Source organism: Rhineura floridana, chromosome 9, assembly GCF_030035675.1.
Source record: "Rhineura floridana isolate rRhiFlo1 chromosome 9, rRhiFlo1.hap2, whole genome shotgun sequence".
Lineage (NCBI taxonomy): Eukaryota > Metazoa > Chordata > Lepidosauria > Squamata > Rhineuridae > Rhineura > Rhineura floridana.
The window spans coordinates 56,996,913-57,020,477 of NC_084488.1; positions in this window are offsets into that span (position 1 = coordinate 56,996,913).

The window sequence follows — 23,565 nt, forward strand, 5'->3', positions numbered from 1 at the left end:
CACCACTAGAATTCTACATTGCTGGAAATGGTGAAGATTATATGGATTTAAACAATACAATGCTATATGTGTGCTGCAAAATTGTGAACCATGATGGAACAAACCTGGCCAGAGATGCTAATGTGGGTTTAGTGAATTATCCGCTGGCCTCCATGTTTAGTCAACTGGATGTGACCCTGGGAGACCGACTCATCAGTCAGAGCAATAACTGCTACCCTTATAGAGTCTTCCTAGAATCTGTGCTGAACTACAGTGATGATACGCTAGCCACACAATTCTCTGCAGGGCTATTTTACAAAGACACACCTGGAGAACACAAAACAGCAACCCTGGATGGGGATAATTTAGGATTTGTTAGAAGGGCTGCACTGACAGCTGAAAGCCAGAAAATAGACCTCCTAGGACATCTCTATGCTGATCTGTTTTTTCAAGAAAAATTGCTTTTAAACGGTGTGGATGTGAAAATTAAACTGACACGCAACAAAGACGCTTTCTGCCCGATGACAAATGATGCAAACAGCCGCCACAAATTGCAAATTTTATCAGCTTCACTATTTGTAAAGAAGGTGAGAGTGGCGCCAGGTGTCCGGTTAGGACATGTAGAGGCATTGTTGATATCCAATGCCAAATACTCAGTGGATCGTGTCAGCATGAAAGTGTTTAGCATCCCTGGAGGAAGCCGTGTCAGCAATCAGGAGAATCTGTTTTTGGGCCAGCTACCCAAGCAAGTAGTTATAGGGTTGGTGGATAATGATTCCTTCAGTGGAATATACAATAAAAACCCTTTTAACTTTAAGCATTATGACATCAGTTTTGTATCTCTGTACATCGATGGTTTCCAAATTCCCACAAAGCCTCATCAGCCAGAATTTTAAACCGGGAACTGTGTTCGAGAATACATGAGCCTGGTGCAAACTGCTGGCAAACATATGAAAGATAGGGCTCTTTTAATTAACCGCAAGGAGTTTGCAAGAGGCTACACTCTTTTTGCTTTTGACCTGTCTCCAGACCAGGAATGCAGGGATCACTATTCTTTAATCAAAACAGGGAATCTGAGAGCAGAAGTTCGATTTGCTAGGGCTCTACCAGCTACAGTCAACATGATAGTGTATGGAGTTTTTGACAGCACGATAGAGATAAATCACAGAAGAAATGTATTGTATGACTATATGTAAACATGGACAGCGTGCAGTTAATACGCATCCTCTCTTCAAACCCCTACATGCGAAAACCTTTCTACGGTGTGTTTCCCTGTGACAGACTCCCCAAAGAGAGATTACTACAAAGACCTGTGGGGCTAGTAGTCAATACCCATCCAAACAACATGCCTGGAGAACACTGGCTAGCCATCTACCTGACAGAAGATAACAGTGGTGAATTTTTTTATTCCTATGGACATCCTCCAGACCACCCGCTGATTCCCAAGACCATTATAAAATTTCTAAGGAAAAATACCTCTAGGATTGCTTTTCAACCCCGACAATTACAAGCCCCAGATTCTGTCGCCTGTGGCTACCACTGCGTATTTTTTCTACAACAGCATTGTAAGGTTTTAACATTTAATCAGGTTCAAGAACTGTATTCTTATGATTTAGAGAGAAATGATCAGATGGTGGAACAGATTGTAAACAAGAGAAATATGCCCAGACCTTCCTCATCTGTGTTTCAACCATTCCAGAGCTGTATATCCTGCAATGATTTTCATAGCCGTGTTTCCCAATAAAGCACCCCTAAGGGTTTAAATAATTTATACTGTTGTGGTGGTTTTTTATACCTGTAAAACAATCAGACACAGTCAGCATATAAGGTTAAGCACACATTTGAAAGTTTTATTTCTTTATAAAACATTCAGCAGAGATACTATAGGTCGAGCCATGCAGCAACATGTTTTTTAGAAGAGATAGAGGGGTTCTTTAACATGTCTAAAGATTCCCTGTTGGCAGCATTGCCCACAACAGATGTAGGAATGTTTAGTTCAGCTAGGGCTGTCATAAAAACATCCCAACCTATGGGGTTGTTTTACAGAGAGGGCGCGGGACTGCGTGATTCCTTTAATCATGTCCAATATATTGGATCCATCTATAGCTTTGCCCTTATACACAAAGACGCCGTTGTCATTCCACATGGAAACACTCTTGTTCTGTAGCATTTTGTTTAACAACAACCTAGCATGATTCTTACATCTAGCAGGCAGACTGTCCAGTATTTCTTGAATGATTGTATCAGAATTTACAGGGGTTTCTGCAGAGGCCTGTTGGGGCTGTGGTAGAAACAGGTTTAGTTTTTCTTTCTCTGCCTCCCTATGTCTTACATGAATTAGGTATCTCTGAAGCAGGGCATCATAACGTCTGGCTTTTTCATACTGAGATAAATCCGACCTGTGAAGAATCTCCTTCATTTCAGTATCGAGTGAATATATTGTGGCTTTTCTGATGTCTTCCTCCTTAGGAGGGGTTCCTTTCAATTGTTCTAATTGATGGCTGGGAACCAGGTACATCTTTTCAGCATACTCCATCACTGTTTAGTTAACAGTCCTGTTATTAGAGGGATGGCAAAACTTAGTAGCGGTGCGAGAAAAACCCCAGACTGTTTCACTATTTGTTTCTTCCTTCTTATTGAGACTCTTTGGTTGCTGAGGCTTTTGATAAGGCTGCATTTTTTTCTTAATATACGCACCTGGCAGGGAGACAGAGGAATATTGCCTTTTAAAGTGTTGAGGGCTATCTCTGAGATTGCAGCAATGAGATCATCTGATGCTGCACATAAAATGGCTTTCCTCTGATGTGGAGGAGCCTTAATAAGAAGATTTAAGAGAGGGAGGTTTCTTTTTATGCGGCTGGACATGTTGACCAACTGGCTAACCAGACTCAAAGAACACAGAGTGGTTAAGCTACCGCCTTTTGTAACCACGAGTGGCCTTTTTCATAGTGTATACAACAGGCCAGTCTGGAGGGAAAAGCCCTGATCTTAATCTGTAAGTTTCAGGTGTGGATGCATTTAAATCAACAACCAGGTAACCATAAGGTTTTTGTGCTGCATCTGCAAAAGCTTCCATGAAGAACTGGGCATTTCTGGGATACATCTGCCGTGCTAAAGTTGCAATCTATAATTTATCTTTGGGGTTCTTAAACAATACCATATATTTAGCGTTTAGGCTGATGGTGCGGTTGCTTTTTCCCTTGCAGAAAATATTCTGCGTAATGAAAAAAATACTCAGATTTCTATGATGTACGTACTGTGTAAAAGCTTTTTCCACTTCTTGATCCTGTGACGCACAATTCATCAGATCATCAATAATAACATAATTTGTTTTATTAGGAGGCAGCAAATTGTCATCATCAAATTTCTCTGGCAAGTCCTTCACAAAATTAATAAAAGGGTATTTACATAGTAATTCCTGATACAACGGTTGCCAGACATTGTAAAACCATACAACATTATCAGGCATAGCTGCAAGTACGCTGTGAGCATTGTCCATCATGTTTTTTATAAACAAACTTTTACCGCAGTTACTAGGACCTGCTAGAATGGCCGAGAAGGGGTGGTGCCACCGTGTATCCATTTTAAAACCCGTAAGGAATGGTTTTAAACCCTTTGGTAATCACTCTCTTGTCATAGACAACTTTCTGGGTTTTCTTGAGAGTTTTAGTTTCAAGAGTCCAGCACCTTTTGTTTCGAACAATACCCTGTTGCTGCACTACTATCTCATGCTGTGGCAACTCTTTACTGTCTGAGACGTGGGCAAAACCTAAGTCCTTCAGACAGTTGAAATTAATTTTGTACAGTTATCAGCTGTCAAGGTTATTCCTTTGACCTTCAGGCATGCAGTCCCTCCTGACAATTTGTAACCATACATTTTAGGACCTGCTGAGACATACTCTGTGATATATTGACCTGCAGGGATTTCACTTGTGAGTTCCCCTAAAAAATCACCTAGAGGTGGAACCCATTGTCCCTTCTGACTCACAAATATAACAGAGTCTGTGTCATGATACAAACAACGCTCCTGCAACTTGTCAAGCAGGCTGTAGAGCTCCAGGCGAGCATAGGCAGTTGTAAAACATGCTATGAACACATTCTTCCCACCTGAGACTGTCATGTGATCTTTTGAATGTTTCCATGTCACACAGGCAGCATCATCATCAATAAATTCACACATCGAAACCTCAAAAGCATGAGAAAACAGAATGTTAAACAAGTCATCAGGATCTCTCAACACCTGGGTGTTAGCCAGATTGGGTTTCTGAGCAAATTTCCCCCACAAAGAATTTAAAAACAGTTTGGCAATATTACGCTTTGCTTTGTTTTCAGAGATCAGTTCATGGCGCAAGAACACCCCCTCTTTTTTGAGAAAGTCATCTACATATTTCTGTTTATCGTCTCCACTGACAAACCATTCAGGGTACCCTGATGCCTCCTGTTTCTGACGCAGGTGCGTGTCTATATATTCTGAAAACAGCTGCGTGGATGTCCTTTCAAAATGCCACACTTCATAGATTTCTGTCACCCTGTATCCCTTCTCTATAGCAACGTCCAGCTCCACTGTACACCACGTTCCTATCAGAGCCCGCTCCTCATCAGAATGGTTGCATGCTTCCTTGTGTGCTTTTGCACAGGTTGCACAGAGGGGAAACATGAGTTTTCCATTCATCTTAACATGTAGTACAGGGAAGAAAAGACCCCTGGGAGGGTACACCTTTACCTTCGCAATCCCAAAATAATTAGAGATGGGTTCAAAATTCTCATATATTACCTCTGGATGTGCTAAGGGATATTCTTTATTTTTAAGGACAAACGGATACAAACTGCAGACGTCAAAATATTCTAAATGTTCTTCAGCATTTGGTTTATAATAAAGACTGATAGCATTAGTGCGTCCACCATAGAGAGCATCTCTAGGTTCTAGAGGCTCAGGAAACTGCGCTGAAGTCAGAAAGTTTTTAAGCTCCTCATCTGATTTCAACATTTGCTTCCATTCATGCTCCCATATGCTCCTGACCTCATACCCTGACCCTCTAAGTTCAGCAGTTTTTTTCTCTGTAGAGTTGTAAAGAGACTCGTAAGATTTACCCATCAAAGGATTCCTATTTTCTGGAGGATAACATAGGACACAGCCATGCCAAAAACACCCATTAAATTCAAAAGCCGTTTTCTTATTGTCTATGACTGCATAGCCATCAAGAAAATAATCACCAGCTTTGAATTCACCACCCTTTAGGGCATGCTGAATCTGAATATTTTCTTTATGTTCTAAGTATGATAGCCATTGTACTGAAGAGGTAGAGAATCTCTTACACTGTCTGTGATAGTTGTCTGGGTGGGGTAGGGCTATGGTGTCCTCCTTCAGAAACTTAAACCGGAACATTGCTAGACTCACACTAGCCAGTGTGAGGTATTGGAATGGATCTATAGCGCGCCATTCAGTGCCAGACTTTGCTGCTTTCTGAGCCTTGGTCATTTCTATGATTTCATGTCTGTACTTGGTACAGCCTTGCACCAAAATTGCTACATCCTGCTTGCAATAAAATGCCAACTCTTTCTGCATGCCAAAAATGTTTGATTTGTTCTTCTCATACCAAATTAAAAATTTCTCCCTTTCCTCAGGCATCATCTGATGCACACCATAGTCCTCGACTCTGGGCATTGGTCCCACATAATTCCAATTCTCTGGAGTATTAATATAATGGGGAAAATAGCCCTTACAACCCTCAAAACCCAAAGCAGATGGAAATTTAGAGAGGCCATGGGTAAATGACTAAGGGAATCAATGAATTTGATACCTAGCCTGTTTACTGTCACACAGAGCAGTTTCCCCCTTGAGCAACAATATCTACATCCAATTTTTCCTTGATCAGTTGACTAATTATAAAATAACAGTCATAACCTTTAGAGTTGTGAGCTATAAATGTGCAGTTGCTGAACTGGCTATCCTTAGTGAAGGTGTTTATAAACTCAGCAAGGCATGACTCACCCTTAAACTCCCAAGATTTGCCTGCAGGGGGCCACTCATTCTTTTTCTGGCTTGGCTTCTTCCTCGGTTTCTTCCCCCCTTTCTTTTTGCAATCCTTGCGCCTATCCTTAAAACATTCCACAGTTTCCCCTGCAAACGCTTGTGCAAAACAATAATTTGGAATGTGAACGCCTGTTGACTGATGACACTCAAAATCATAAAACACATATTTTACAGACACTTTAGGTTGCTTAATAGGTTCCATGTAACACTGATGATTCTTGTCCAATGTGATAAACCCCCAGCAAACACTACATTGTCTTCCTTTACATTTTTGGTCATCATGCCCTGGATTCTGGAGAGAGGAACACTTTACACAGTAGATTCTGTGCTCACATTTTACACCTTTCTTAGAGGCCAGTTGTCTGTGTCTAAATAAGCAGGATGCAGATCTGCAAACCATCTTACAATTATTGCATCTCTGCAGTGTACCAACATTACTAGCACATTCTGTACTCAGACAAAGCCTGCAGCGATACATACAATTATGCATGTGTGTGTATAACGTATTGCAATACTCACAATAGTTTTTAGATCCAAAAACAGCTTTTACATTGTGTACTCCATAATAATGTTCATCATGGAGAAGCATAGTATAGGTTTTGGAGTATTTTGGTCCTATTGTGTGATACAGATTCCATCCCTTTTTTTTATTGAAGTGGCCTACTTGGATGTTGACCTTTAAAAGGTCTTCAAAAAAGGAAACATCATTAAGGGCAACTTTCTTTTGACCACTCCAGCCTAGTTCCTTATGCAACTCCCCTGCTGCTGTCAACAATTCGATATCTGTACGGGTCTTCTCAGCCATAACAGCTAAGAGCCCCCCAGCAAAACAGAGATTGTTACCCATGGAGTTTAAATCTACCAGATATTGTCCTTTTTTACTGATGATTGCACGGCCTCCACCATTTGGAGGCCTCACAATTGTAACAACCAAATGCAGAGAGACATCTGCAAGTATTTGTGCATTGCTCTGCAAGAGGTTGCTCATGTGCGTTAGAAAGTCCTCAGCATTCAGGGCATCCCTATTCCTTCTGACTGAAAATAGTGGATCTGATAGACCCCCACCCTCTAACCTTATTTGAACATAATCCTCAGGAGTGATTCTACTATTAATATCTTGTAGAACCATCTGGATGGCATTGTATAATTCAGATACAGCGTGGGCATATGATCTGATACGGTCTAGATTAATAAACCGGAATACCTCAGTAAAGCACAATGCTTGGAAGCCTTCAAAATGTCTCTGGTATGTTGCAACACGTTCTACACATACCAGTCCCTCATGATCACTGGGTGCACATTCACCATCACTATCTGGGGGTGGTGTAGATGAATGCGAGACAGTCCCTATAGGCTCCACATCCTGAGCTTGTGTAGACATGTGTGAGCCTGAAGACCCTGCATCCTGTGGTGTTTGGAAATGTTTTAGAACAGCTGTGCCTAGAGGTGGAGTATTTTTACAGCCTTTTTTACCTGAACGCTTATGGCTTTTAGAGGCTGAGAGTGTTTTTTTAGCCATGCACAGAATTTTTTTAATCCTCCTTCTCCAGTACAGCTGGGACTGGGTTGGTTTGGTTTTCCCAAACCTTTTTTTGGGTTTACCACCACCCCTTTGTACATGCTTAGCAATACTATTAGCACTGCAGTGATACTGTTGTTGTTTTTTAATCTCTTTAAGAAGTGTTGTCAGGGCTGGTGAATCAATACAGCCCCCTCTACAAAACTGATTTGCAGATGTTTGATACTGTTTGGCATTCATCATCATCATGCTAGCTTTTTAAAACATATTCTTAGCTTTTTTAACCATGTTCTCAATAGCTTCATATGTATTTGATACCAGTCTATACTGCTCAACACAATTATGTAGATCTTGCTCCTCAGGCCCCTGTGTGGGAATCCATAATTTTAGGGATCCTTGTGATGAATGTAGAGGGCTGTCACACCTTCTCTGTATAGGTTCTGGATCAGGAACAGCCTGGATCTCTATGTCTGTAACTTCTGCTGTTGGTGGTGGTTTGTTGCTGATGTACACTGTGAGGAATAACAAACATATTAGCTCTTCTGATGGTTTCCTTATTGAACTTAAATGACCACTACAACTTGAAATATCTTATTTACCTATACCATCTGAGGTCTGCGGTACTTCTATGTGGTGCATTTTCTTTGTTTTTTTAAGGGACGGTCCTGCCACCTCAATTTCCTGAACCCTGTTACCTATAGCCAGAAAACATATCCGCGTTACACGCTTGAGAATTTTACTGAAATTAGAAATTGTTTCTTTTCATAGTCCCTTTACCATACCATTAATGTCATTATTAATTGAGATCCTGGAAGGGGTGGTGCTTATCTTTCTCTTCAGTTTAGAAACATGTCGAAAGCTTGGACCTGGAGATTCTGAAGATAAGGAATACATGTTGAGACCTGCCCCCTTGGAACCAATACATAGCATAACTAGGGTTTAGCAGCACATTCAGAAAAGATGGAGAATCATACATTCATCATGGTTCAAAGCTCCTTAAATTTTGTTTGTGGGAGAACAGTACCTAAGATACAACAATTCAAACCGGTTCTAGTTTTTGAAAATATTGCCCGCCCAATTCAAGATGAGATTGAAGAAAAAATAGCCCCATTTTTGAACTCTCTTGAAATTAAATCTACAGAGGCAGCATGCAATACTTTTGGCAGAGTGGCAGAATCAGTATTTGCTGATGGAAAATCAAATTGGGGTCGTCTTTTAACAACCCTTCTGTTTGGCGGTATTATCGCTAAAAAATTACAGATGTGTGGAGTTCCTCTGACACAAAGCAATGAGGATCAGCTTATACATTACATCACAGCATACATCACAAGTACAAAATCAGAATGGATCTTGGAAAATGGAGGATGGGTGAGTATGACAAAAATATATTGTTCTTAAGTTTGAGAAATTAGCTGCATTCAGCCATAACAATAAATACTCTCTATCTTTATTGCAGGAATACAGTTTTGTTAAGCATTTTGAGAGACCTTTCCACAATGTGAAGATCAGAATCATGGACTTATTCAAGAATTACTATAGCATGTTTTGGTTAATATACCCTGTTTAATATACCCTGTATAATTTCTAGCTGAGAAATAAATGTACAAGCCCCATAACATTATGAAGGTCTCGTATAATTTATGCACCGGTCTTTAGACCTTGTGTCTGATTTCTTTATATAAACAAGCAATAATTACTTTCAAACAGATTGGATAAATTTTGCTGCATTGTCTTTGATGCTTTCCCACCCTGAAGAACAGAATCTGTGGAAAAAAGGGGGAATTCTTCACATGGGACCAGAAATAAACTATATGTTGCAAACTTGACAAGAAAAAAAAAAGAGCTTACTTGCAGACATTCTCTTATGATGCTGGGGGCTTTTTCTATACTATTTTTAAAAAGAAAAATAAATTTAAACCATGTTATCGCAGCAGAGCGCTAACAGCCACACGGCCTCAAACTTTTTAAATCGTGCTAGGAAACTGTACATACTTCCAATTAATAGCTAGGGACTATTCTATACTATGTTTAAACTATGTATCATATTAATGAAATAAAACTATGTATCACAATAATGAAATAAACAAGTGTCTTCTAGAAGCTCAGAGAGTGTTTACTGAGAGAAATAGCCCAGTGGGGAAAAAAGGTATTTTAACAAGAATTTTAAAAAGGGCTAGAAACAGCCACATGGCCTCAAACTTATTAAATCGTGCTAGGAAAAAATGTACATCCTTGCAAATAATTGTTGTGGACTTTTCTATACTATGTTTAAACTATGCATCACATTGATGAAATAAACAATTTACCTTCTAGAAGCTCAGAGAGTGCTTGCAGACTGCAGGGGGAAAAGAATTTTAAAAAGAATTTTAAAAAGTGCTAGGGAAAAATGCATCCTTGCAAATAATTGCTGTGGGCTAATCTATACTATGTTTAAACCATGCACCACATTAATGAAATAAACAATTACCATCTAGAAGATTAGAGTGTGTTTGCAGACTGTGGGGGGAACAGAATTCTAAAAAGAATTTTAAAAAGTGCTGGGGAAAAAATGCATCCTTGCAAATAATTGCTGTGGGCTAAACTATACTATGTTTAAACCATGCACCACATTAATGAAATAAACAATTACCTTCTAGAAGATTAGAGGGTGTTTGCAGACTGCGGGGGGAAAAGAATTTTAAAAAGTGTTGGGGGAAAATGCATCCTTGCAAATAATTGCTGTGGGCTAAACTATACTATGTTTAAACCATGCATCGCATTAATGAAATAAACAATTTACCTTCTAGAAGATTAGGGTGTGCTTGCAGAGAGAAGCAGACTGCGGGGGGGGGAAGAATTTTAAAAAGAATTTTAAAAAGTGTTAGGGAAAATGTACATACTTGCAAATAATTGCTGTGGGCTAAACTATACTATGTTTAAACCATGCACCGCATTAATGAAATAAACAATTACCTTCTAGAAGATTAGAGTGTGTTTGCAGACTGCAGGGGGAAAAAGAATTTTAAAAAGAATTGTAAAAAGTGCTAGAAACAGCCACATGACCTCAAACTTATTAAATCATGTTAGAAAAACAATAGAGGGTACTCACCAATGCCTGGTAAAAGAGAGAGAGATCCTGGGCTGTGTAGGCTCTTTTATACCATCCCACCTAATGTATGCAGGCCTTGACTTTGTGATTGGTTTACACTACACCCTAGAAAGCTGCTATTTTTTTTACCTATAGAGAGAGCGTCCTGTATTGGCCATTCCTATACCATGTGATCTCCTCTAGAATCATATGACCATACCGTGTGGTCGCAGCCATTTTTTTTCTCCTGGTCCATGTGGTCACTACCATTTTTTTTCTTCTGATCCATGTGGTCACAGCCATTTTTCCCAGGACCTTACACTGTATGGCTGGCTAGTTTCTAGGGTGCCATGCAAAAACCACGTGTTTTACAAAAATAACCATGGATAACTGCATCCTGAAAAAATTGGGTATCTTTGATCTGTGATTGGTTCCACAATATTACAGGTATGTTGCGAAGTGGTCCCTTTTTGTTGTTGTGGGGGTTGCTATAGCTCTCTGGTAAGCCTGAATTTAACACAGTTCATTCAGATTATACAGTATAAAAACCCTACATCTTACAAGCATGCTGCATGCAGGGGCAGCTTCTTTAGCTCACAGGTAACCCTATATTTTAGTTTTCAGAGATTTACCTAGAGGGATATAAAAAACAGATCCTGTACATTTATTCTGTTTAAACAGTAATCTCCACAGTTTGAATTAAGACCTAGGAGAAGCTGACCATATAGGATTAAATCCTAGGAAGCTGCTCATGGTCAGCATCCTATATATGTATTTACTTTTGGCATTAAAACAGAAATGGTGAGGATGATTAACTCACCACCGTGAGCCCTGTCATAATTTAATCATTCATGTGTTCCACAGGAGGAGTCATGTATTTACATCTTTATTTTTAAAAAAGAAAGAAAAACACACTATGTTTCCAAAAGAGTGTTTTATTCAGAAGATTCATTGAGAGATGTAAGAAAAGTTTTGTAACTTCTGTTCTTAATAACATTTAAAATGTGGCTTAGATATGACTGGTCAGTGTCTCTCAGTATCTTTTCAACAACTTTGACAGACTTCTGGGAACGGCCTACTCTGGTAACAAGGCTTAATACTTCATCAACAGTTGCTTGTGTTAGAACAAGACAATTCAGACTGTATGCTGTTAAGATAACAACATGGAGCACACTTTTAAAACAGATCTTTCCACATATAATTCTCAACATTCTAGAAAGGACAGGATTTGTCCAGTTCAGACATGGATGTGATTTCTGAGCTGGGGCCTGAATTAGGCAGCCCTCACAAGCATCATACATATTTTGCATTAAACAGTGCTTCAAAATGGCATACACTGCTGCTCTGACAATGCATTGCATTGCTGTCTTCCATTTTCTTGGTAAAATATTGTCTGTTTCATGGGTTTGAATGCCAAGAATGCTTCTAAGGATGATATGCCTGGGATGATTTCTTGTCAGATCTGCAGAGTTCTAAAAAGAAAAGAATTTTTTTTAGAAAAAATCAAACACATGCCTTTGTTTGTTTTTATAATACACATGCAAATAATCACTCTACAAACCTGCATGTGAATGTTTTCTGTTGATACCGTCTTCCACAGGGGTGTTGGACGTGGATGGGAACTCGCTGCAGCAGAGTTTTCAGTTACTGAAGATCCCTAGAAAAGTAAGGACATGTTTTCACATTTTTTACCCCCCTCCTATATTTTGCAGATCTCCATGCATGTAGTTTACACTTAAATCTTACCGGCATTACAGCGTTATCTGTTGCAATGGCCTCCAGCATGCTGTTCCACATTTGGCTGTTCTCTTCCTCTTTTAGCAGTTTAGTTGGTGAAAAACATTCATCTTCATTAGAATTTGTGCTAATAAAATGCTTTCGAGGGTTAGGTCTTTCTGCGGGTGGCGGCATAGTTAATTCCGTAGGACTCGCAAGGGTACTGGCTGGTTCCATGTTCGATCCTCAGTGCATGTCTGGGCTTGCAAAATGCACTTCTGTATCAGGTCTCTCCGTCCCCTTTCCTGATTGGTTAGGGATTCAAAACCTCCCCCCTTGGGTGACGTAGCTGTAGAGGGGTTACTTATCCCTATTGGGCTGTTCTGGAGAGGAGGGGTGGAAATGGACCCCTTTGGGGTCCATTTCTGGCACCCTAATTTCACCTAGGAGTTTTAAACCTCTTCAGATTGGTCCCCAGGCATCCACGTGCTCGTAGAGGGGTCACATGCCCCTATAGGGGCGGTCCAGAGAGGGGGCGGAAATGTACCCCTTTGGGGTGCATTTCCAGCACCCTGCTTTCACCTTTGGGGTTTTAAACCTCTTCAGATTGGTCGCCTGGAGACCACGCGCTCATAGAGGGGTCACATGCCCCTATAGGGACAAATCTGGGACCCCATTTTGAGTAAAAATATGCCCATTGGTCCAGCGAGGACCACATGCTCCTGGGAGTCACAGGGCTACCATTTCTGGGGTGGGGCACGAGGGCTGGGGCTTCTGGGGGACAGGATATCCAGTGAGGTCATCAGGGGAAACGGAAATGGCGGGTGGGCCTTCTGGGGTGGGCCTTCCAGTGGGACTTCCGCTGACGTCACCCGTCAAACTCAAAAGGGGCATGGCGTAGCAGTTTGATGTGAGGTGGTCTAGTATTACTACTCTTCCACCCTCATGATGGAAGCACTGCTGGTTTAGGCTGAAAAGTAGAACATCCAAACTTAATTGATGGCACTTGATCAGAGAGCTAGACACACATTTGCCTCCACATATACACGAAATATGTGGATGTTGCACACATACCTTCAATGTCACTGCATTTGGCATTATGTTTGAAAAATAAAGTCTATGGACATGATTGAGAACACAGCACAGAGTTATTGTTGTTGTTATTGTTATTATTATTAATTACTTTATACCCAAAGGTCCCCAAGCAGCTTACACAATGTTAAAACAAAACAAATAAAACACTACAAAAACATAAGAATAAACAACAACTAAACAATAATAATACCATCCCCACACAACCACAGGAAGGTCTGGCAACAATTTAAAACAACATGTACTTGAACACATGAATATATGAAAGCCTGCATGTGTAGGCTTGGATTTTCAGACATTGTACCAAAGGGATGGGACAAGCAAGCCACAGCACCACAAGCATGGCTCTGCACTCTCCCTTCCATGAGCCTACACATGGAGGCAAATCACTCCATAGTTCTCTGGTCATTCTCAGAGAAGTGAAAAATGATTAGGCTGTTTATATATATTCTCCTTAGACTACAGGTCCAAATGAACAGTGACATTAAGATGTGTCATCTACAATAGGGCATGCTCTTGGATGGTGTAGCAGGAGCCAAAATATGACCTATGCCTGCTAGGTTCGGTCCTGAGAGACCCTAATAAAATGTCTCAAGACACAGGATTGGCACTATAATTAGTAATTTTTATTATGGCAAGCAATTGCTTGGGGAACCAACACTCAGACAAAGTTCTAGTGCAAGCCCCCCGATGCACTCCACACAGGGAATTTATATACGCTTGCAATGACGTAAATTGATTACACACCTGTTACACAATTAAACATGTCCAAATTAGAGTTACCAGATCTCCGGTTTTTGGCTGGAGTCTCCGGCTTTGGGGGTGTTTTCTGGCTCCCCGGCCAGACCACACCCCCTGACCCTGGATCTCCGGTTTTTGGTGTGGTGTGGTGTGGCATGGCCACCCAGCAGGGCTGGCCACAGGGCAGGAGATCCCAAGCTCCCCACCATTCCCCCGCTCTACTTACCTTTCTCTTTGCTGTTTTTTGCAGCACGCACAGGTTTGCCATCAATCAAGATGGTGGCCGAGGTTTCCCTAAGGGGCTGAAGCCTCTGCCGCCATCTTGGTTGATGACATGCATGTGTGCTACACGCTCGTATTGCTGTGCTGCAAAAAACAGCAGAGAGAAAAATAGGTGAAGCGGGAGAATGGTGGGCGGCTCTGAAGCTTCTGCCCTGCTATACTGCCGCGGATTGTGGAAGGGAGCACAGGGGCCCCGCAGCTGGTCAGCCACTGTGAGAAGAGGATGTGCTGGAGTGGATGAGCCCATGTTGGCCTGATCCAGCACTGCACGGCTCTTCTTAGGTTCTTAACCCACCATCCTCCATGAGGACTAGACAGCCACCCTTGATCCCTGGTGCTGCTCCCTCCCCAGGACTGATAGGGCGCTGCCTGGATTAACCACCCTCTAATAGTCTCCTGCCTCCCCCGTCCCAAAAAACAAAACTGAACCAAACCCTCCTCGTACACTTGGGTCAATGCAGGTGGCCACCCCCTCATGCCACACCTTCTTGCAGGTTGACTTCAGTTTGGGCTCCTGCCAAAAGAGCCTCCCTTCCCCCAGTTTCCCTTCTCCCTCAAACATACCTTGAGCCACACCTGGCATCCTCTCCCCCCTCCGGAACTCCCCGCACTCTCTGGGGAAGGACTGTGGTTGAGTGGGCAGAGCACCTGCTTCACATGTAGAAGGTTCCAGGTTCATCTCCAGGTGGGGCTTGGGAAGACTCCCTGCCTGAAACACAGGAGAGCTGCTGCCAGTTAGTGTAGGCAGTACAGAGATAGATGTACCCAATGGTTTGACTTGGTGGCAGGCAACTCCCTATGCCCCCCCTTCATTGACTGCACCTCATACACTGAGGCTCAGGTACATGGCCCCACCTTTTGCCTTAAGATGCCACTGGTGACGTGCATACACCATGCACTAATTAATGCATGGCATATCTATAATCTGTGGAACAACTGCCCTGGTGTGCTTTCCAGTGCTAGACTAGAAGAGATGTGTTCCATTCTTGGGTTTAGGCCTCTAGTGCTTGGAGCACTCCAGGACAACACATTTTAAAATAAGAAGCATGTGTGGGAGAGTGACTAAAGCTAGAAAATGTAAAAAGTGGAGGGGTTTTTAAATGAGACTAACTAGCGCTTCCAGCATAAGGAAAATATATTTCAGAAGTTCTGTAATTAATCTATAATATATCATTTATAAAATTTAAAATTTATAGGAGAGCTTTAGATTTTAACATCACAGGATTTAGAAAAATGTTATTGGCTTAAGCAGGGGGTAATGGGAATGTACAACATGGTGTGTATAGTGGAAGAACTATTTCTCCTAAGGATTATCACAGTTACCTAAAATAATTCCTGCAGTACTTTGATCTTCATCAAATCTGAACTTCTAGGTATTTGTGCAAGAGATTGGATTTATTATCTGGATAGACCATATTTCATGCTCCTGAATTCCTCTAAGATGCAATGAGTGATTTAAATAATTCATTAATTTATATTATTTGGTGGAGCTAGTGTTAATGTTCATTTATTATTATTATTATTATTATTATTATTATTATTATTATATCCCACCCTTCCTCCCAGCAGGAGCCCAGGGCGGCAAGTAAACAGGACAGATCTGTCCTTGAGAGAACCCCCCCTCTCTCTCCACACACCCCTTCCAATATCCCTAGGTGTCCATCTCTTGAAGTTTGAAAATAATTTACTGGGTTCTTGCACAGAAGTCGAGAGAAGGTGTTTTGGACAGGAAAGGCATTTTTTTTTTTTTGGATGGTATGCTTCAAGCAACTGTGGTTGATACTTAATGCTTTATGATGTCCCTAGGGCCCACCCCATAATGTCCCTAGGGCCCACCCCATAATGTCCCTAGGGCCCACCCCATGACATCACTATTTATTTAAACTATTATAACCTGATTTTAGACTGTACAGGTTTTTTTGTACAGTTTTGTATTGTATTATATTATATTGTGTTATCTTTTATTGTATTTTTAATGTTCACCGCCCTGAGAGCTGTTGCTAGTCGGGCGGTATATAAGCTTAATAAAATAAAATAAATAAATAAAATCACTAGGGCCCACCCTGTGACATCACTAGGGCCCACCTCGTGACATCACTAGGCCCCACCCCATTACATCACTAGGGCCCACCCCGTGACATCACTTGGGCCCACCCTGTGACATCACTAGGGCCCACCCCATGACATCACTAGGGCCTGCCCCATGACATCTCAGGTTTTGGGATGCTTCCGACCTGGCAACCCTAGTCCAAATATACTTATGTCAAAAGTAACTTTTGTTCCTTTTCCCACAAAGTAAATGTCTACACCCCTTCCCTAATTGCAACTTGGCAAGCATTGTAGTTACTCCCTCTGTAAGCCTTGCATCAGCATTTCCAGCAATTGTCCTTTTAATAATCATGTTATTTTGCAAGGCCTGCGGACTAGCCAGTTTGAGGCTCAGAGAAGCCTGAACCAAAGATTTCGCTAACAATGGCTATGTAATCCTTTTAAGGTATGCAGTCTCTTTGGTTGTGCATATGTTATTGATAGAGCCCAAAGTGGTTAGAGAGAGGCTTGTCATCCTGAAACAAACGTTATTCTGTCAAGCAAGTGGATGTGAAAAATAAAATGTGTGCAGCTGTCATCCTCCAATAGCATGGAGATCATATTACAGATAGTCCCCCTTTCACCACCTCTTTACTACATGCTATATGCATCTTTGACAACTTCCCCTCTTTAATTATCTGCTGGAGCCCTTCTTCAAGTGCCTCTCTGAAGAGAGGTGAGAAGGAAGCCAACAAGATAAAGGGCTTTTCTTTTCTTTTCTGGCTGTGATGCCCAACTTATGGAAACCAGCTGGATGCCTACATTGTTATCATTCAGGTGATATTCACATTTTTATTCACCCAGGCACTTTAAACGGTGTGGGTTGCTGTTAATCTGCTTCGGATGCCAGGTGGTACAGAAATGTTTTACATAAATGAATACATCTTAGTGTAGACATATCATTTGATGCTGTAAGCCACCCAAAGAACGTTATTGGACAGCAGAGCCAAGAACAAGATGGCACCTCCATTCCATGTACAAAAGCTGACTGGGTTGGCAGCCTGAATCTTATTTCAGCACTGGTGTGTCTGCCACTGCACCTGAGGGCAACATCCTGTTTATTAAGTGCAGCACACTCTATGTAGCACATACAGCTCTGTCTGCCAGCACATCACTACCACTTCCTGCCCCCAAGTCATCTGGTGCTTAAGTGAGCTGCATCACTATGCCTAATGGCAGGGCTGGTCCCTTTCACCATCTTTCAAAGCAGTAAATAAAATAAATGAAAACTGAATGATGGGATACTATGGAAGAAAAGACTCTGTCCCTGAATCTAGTTAAAATGTCATATAGATCACTGATGTAGGGTATGGCATTTTAAACCATCAGCTTATGAATTACTTATTCATTTATTTGATTATATTGTGCCATCAGTGTGCAGAGTACAAAAGGACAGGCCCCTGCCCTGGGGAGCTTACAATCTAAAATTTGACACAGTCAAACAACAGAGAAAGAGGAGGCAATGCTCCAAAAGATCAACACAACAAGAACACCCATACAATACATTTAAATTATAATATAGATGAACACTACAGTGTATAGTAATGTGGTTGTGTATTGCACCCTACATTAGCACCACTAATGTTGTTTTGTAATTGGGACTTGCAATAGTTAACTATTGTTTCTGGTGTGTGATTCAGAATCAGATTTGTTATTCTGCCTTTGTTGTTCAATACTGTTTAATATAAAATAGCACAAAATTATTATAATGCTTGGAATTAAATAATGTGTTGCATGTGGAATTAACATTTTAAGTCTACACCAGCTGTCCCCAACCTGGTGCCCTCCAGAAGTAGGTCCCATCAGCCCTGATCACTGACTACTGTCTGGGGCTGATGGGAGCTGAAGTCCATCAACATACCAAATTGGTACCAAATTGGGAAAGGCTTATTTACAGATTTTGTCCACCCAATTTTCATCAACTGTTTTGTTTCCCCCAAAGATTAAACTTATTCCTGCATCCCAAGCCCTCTGGTGAAACAAGACTCAGTAAAGCCCATTCTGTCACGAGAACTAAAAAATAGTGCTCCTGTGCATGTTGGTCCTGTGGATTTCAAGTGTACCTTACAGAACTTTTACCATGCCATTGCTGCATCGTCTGAGGGACTGTGGATCTTCAACAGAAGTCTCCATGTTGTATAAAATTCTGGAACATATCCTACTATGCATTTTTTTTAGTATAGTATATTGGCCATCCTGCTTGGCCCATTATATTACTGTGCAACGGCCTAGAATGAGCACAACATTCTCTTGGGGCCAGCATTGGAGGGGAAATCACTTTATTCTTCCAAGGGACCATAGAAGGGCCATAGTTCAGTGGTAGAGCATCTACTTTGCATGCAGAGGGTCCCAGGCTCAATCCCTGTCTGAAATCCTGGACAGCCACTGCCAGTCAGTGTAGACAATATTGAGCTAGATGGGCCAATAGTCTAGTTCAGTATAAGGCCGATATCTATGTTCATTAGGGTTACCAGGTCTCAATTTTTTGGTCGGAGTCTCCAGTTTTTTGGGGGCCCCTCTGGCTCTCCGGCTAGCACTCCTTAATCTCCGGACTCTCAGCTTCATTTTTTTTTAAAAAAAGTTTCTGGGTGGTCTGGTTCCCGAGATATACACCCAAACGTCAGCTGCTGCCCCCGCGACTGTTTAATCTATTTAACTGATACAACACTGAAGTTGTTTCCTAGTTCCCAGTTCCTTATTTGCTTGAAAGTTCAAAACACTAAGAAAGGAGAAAAGTTCACAGCTACAGCAACTTCAAACCAAACTTAACATGTCTCTGAACCCCAAAATATATGTTGGGGTACCCTGTATGATATATCACTGTGATCCGGGGACTCTTCCCGTCAAGAATAACAATACAATGCAATCAAAATCATCAGGCTTCTGAAATTATCATAAATACATAATGATGTCATAAAATCATAAAAAATAGGTAACTGGGGGTGCCCACCCCAAACTCTGCTCTGGGACAGGACAAATCATATACCCCAGGAAAGGGGAGGGTGTCCTCTATGAGATGCCACTGCGTCCTGCCCAGCCCAGAGCCTCTGCTGGGCGCATGGTGCGGAGGAGGGCATCTATGCAAAATCAAAGCAGACAAAAACATACAGGCAAAATAAGTAAGTGGGGGTGCCAACCCCAAAATCTGCTCTGGGACAGGACAAATCATACACCCCATGAAAGGGGAGGGTGTCCTCTATGAGATTCCACTGCGTCCCGCCTGGCCCAGAGCTTCTGTTGGGTGCAGGGCATGGATGAGGGCATCTATGCAAAACCAAATCAGAGGAAAAAACAGGAAAAAATAAGTAACTGGGGGTGCCCACCCCAAACTCTGCTCTGGACCAGGACAAATCATACACCCCATGAAAGGGGAGGGTATCCTCGATGTGATGCCACTGCGTTCCACCTGGCCTAGAGCTTCTGTTGGGTGCACGGCATGGATGAGGGCATCTATGCAAAACCAAAGCAGAGGGGAAAAAAATAAGTAACTGGGGATGCCCACCCAAAAAAAAGTGCTCTGGGCCAGGACAAATCATATACCCCAGGAAAGGGGAGGGTGTCCTCTACGAGATGCCACTGTGTCCCACCTGGCCCAGAGCTTCTGCTGGGTGCAGGGGAAGAATGAGGGCATCTATGCAAAATCAAATCAGACCAAAACATACAGGAAACATTAAGTAACTGCGGGTGCGCACCCCAAAATCTGCTCTGGGTCAGGACAAATCATATACCCCAGGAAAGGGTAGGGTGTCCTCTATGAGATGCCAGTGCATCCCATCCGGCCCAGAGCTTTTGCTGGGCACCGGGCACGTACGGGTGCATCAATGCAAAATCAAAATGGACAAAAACACGTAGAAAAAAATAAGTAACTGGGGGTACCCAGCCCGAAATCTGCTCTGGGACAGGACAAATCATATATCCCAGGAAAGGGGAGGGTGTCCTCTGTGAGATGCCACTGCGTCCCACCTGGCCCAGAGCTTCTGCTGAGTGCAGGGCACAGAGGAGGGCATCTATACAAAATCAAAACAGGAAAAGACATACAGGAAAAATAAGTAACTGGGGGTGCCCACCCCAAAATCTGCTCTGGGTCAGGACAAATCATACACCCCATGAAAGGGGAGGGTGTCCTCTATGAGATGCCACTGCATCCCACCTGGGCCAGAGCTTCTGCTGGGTGCAGGGGAAGGATGAGAGCATCTATGCAGACAGAAAGGGTAGAGAATCTTCTTACTCTTACTAATTTCTCAGACCTCTTTCTGAAGTGAAGGGTCAAATCTGTAAAGAAGTTTGGAGCACCACATTAAAAGATAAGGGCAGGGCATTCCAGGCAGGGGGTTGCCAACCCTGCTTGGATATGGATGTCTTTGCAGAGAATCCTTAGTCAAGCTTTACCAACAGCACAATCCAAACTATATCTACTCAGAAGTAAGTCCTGTTGAGTTCTATGGGGGCTTCGTCCCGTAGTACTTGTGTTTAGAATTGCAGCCTTCAGGGGCATCCATCTTTACTCCCGAATGCTCTCATCTAACATCTCCACAACACTAGGCTCCTTTCTTCCTACCGTGGCCTTCTGGTGACTGGCCTGGCCTGAAGGCACTTAAACCCTTCTTGCTGAAAGCAAGTAGGCTAGATTAAATGTTTCCTACCCAGGCTCCATCTTTTAGCTAAGATGTCTAGCTTAATTTCCAGTCAGATTTTTTTTTAATTGTAGGCTGCAAGCAACTGTGATTGATGCTTCATGCTTAATGACATCACTCGGGCCCACCCCATGACATCACTTGCCCCCCCCTAAAATCTCAGGTTTTGGGATGCTTCTGACCTGGCAACCCTAATGTTCCTACAGGGTTCATATGAACACAATTCAGTTTTTTTGTTTGCTTTTAGTCATGAGGATTCTTCTAAGTGTTTATATTGTTGCAGATGCAATCCTTTTTTTTCTTTCCAAAATAGCTTCTCAATTAAATTAGCACCTAGTATCTCTCTACTGCTTCAGTTGGTTCATGCTCAGTCATATAATCTTGGCAGAGTGATAAGTTATGATTGCTGATTCAGAACTCATATAGTTCTAGGGCTTATTCCCCCTCACCATATATTATTAATGAAGTTGTGTGGGTTTTTAACTTGACTCTTGATAACATTAATGACTCTCTGTGGATCATAGAGTTACTGTGTGTGTTTTAGGTCACTTTGATGCATAGCTGATATTACAAAGTGAACAGTGTTGGAGGCTTTTATGCCAATAAAAGGCTTTATAAGACCTTTTAAAAGACATATTTCCAGTGATTTTCATGGGGTTTGGAAAAGGACTCTGAATTTTAATCGTGTTTCTTAAATTGACTGTTTTTAGCTCAGGGACATATTCCTCTGATCTTCTACAGATGAAACAAAATTGATTATCCCATGATGAAGTATTTGCTGTTCACACAACCTGTCGGTGATACAGGAAGCTTGGAAACTGATAACCGAAAGTCAAGTATAAATTGTGGTAGCAAAGCTAGTCACCTGAGGAACTGAACAGGTGTATTCAGTGTGGTGCTCTCCAGTTGTTGGACTTCAGCTCCTAACATGCCTGATCATGGACCATGCTGACTGGGAGTAGGAGTCCAACAACCCATGGAGGGTGCCTCATTGGCTACTTCTGGATTAGAGAGTTTTACAGGACCAGGTACCCTGAATAACATCCCCACCACCACCAAATGGTTATATCCTTGAATTTAATAAAATAATTTAAGGATAAATAAGACAAACTCAGAGTAAACAAAAGGTCCTTTTACTATGCAATCCTACACATGTCTACTCATTGGAGACTTACTCTTGGGTAAATGTGTATAGGATTGCAGCCTCTTACTTGCGGGCAAGTCCTACTGAACTCCATTGAGCTAACCTCTGAGTGTGTGTGTATATGTGTGTGTGTGGGGTTAGGCTATGAGTAATTTCTGTTGTTTCAGGTTGAATGACTATAATAAACAATATTACATTCAGTATCAAGATACTAAAAGGAAGTGAAGTGAGTAGAGAATTGTTTCTTTGTCAGAAGAGATAATATTACTTTTAATGTCATGACTTCGGGCAAGAATGGGGAACTTCAGGCCCCAGGGGAGGCACATCCAGCCCTCCAGGGCTCTCTTTCTGGACATATTTATTTTATTTATTTACTAAAATATTTATCGTCTGCACTTTCATGAAATTAGAGGAAGGCAATATACAGCATACAAAATTACAATGAGGTCAGTAAAAACATCAATATATACTGGTTGGTGAACAGAAAATCTCATTGCAAAGGTCTGTCTGAAGAACACAGATTTTATTAGGTAACATCTAAAAGAAGGCAGGAATGATTCCTGCTGAACCTCCACTGTCAGGGAGTTCACACAGGGTGGGGTCTGCCATACTAAACGCTTGGTCCCTAGTCAAAGCCAGCTGAAACTCAGGAGTGTTGGGAACTACCAGAAGTGCCCCATCAGGAGATCTCAGTGACTGAGGGAGAGCATAAGGAATCAGATTGTCTTTAAGGTACTTTGGGCCCAAGTTGTTCAGGGCTTTGTGAATTAACCCAAGAATGTTGCACCTGGCCTGGTACCAAATTGGCAACCAGTGCCACTCTCTCAGCAGAGGAGTAAGATGTTGTCAGTAGCCTGTTCCTGTGAGTATGATGCTTCCCAAGCCACAACCCTCACTGGCCCTGCTTCACACACCCCTTGAGTGTTTTTGCCTGGCTGGAATGTGCCCTTGAACTCTAATAATGCCTCTTGCTTCCTTGGACGTAGGATTAAGAAGGGTGTGCAAATACTGTATGTGTAAAAACTAGCCTATTGTAGAAAGAAAATCTACATGTTTTGCTCCACACAATTTTGCCTCTGGGCCCTCTCACCACTGTCACATGGACCCTTGGTCTGAAGGAGATTTGCCACCCCTGACGTTGGGTATAGTAGAGGACATGAGGGTCCCACAACAAAATGGAGCTGGCTTATTTCAGTCCCTTTTCTTCCCCTCCCATTGTTCCCAAAGGGGAGCAAAGAGAAAAGGAGGGAAGTGTGCCTACAGTTTCTC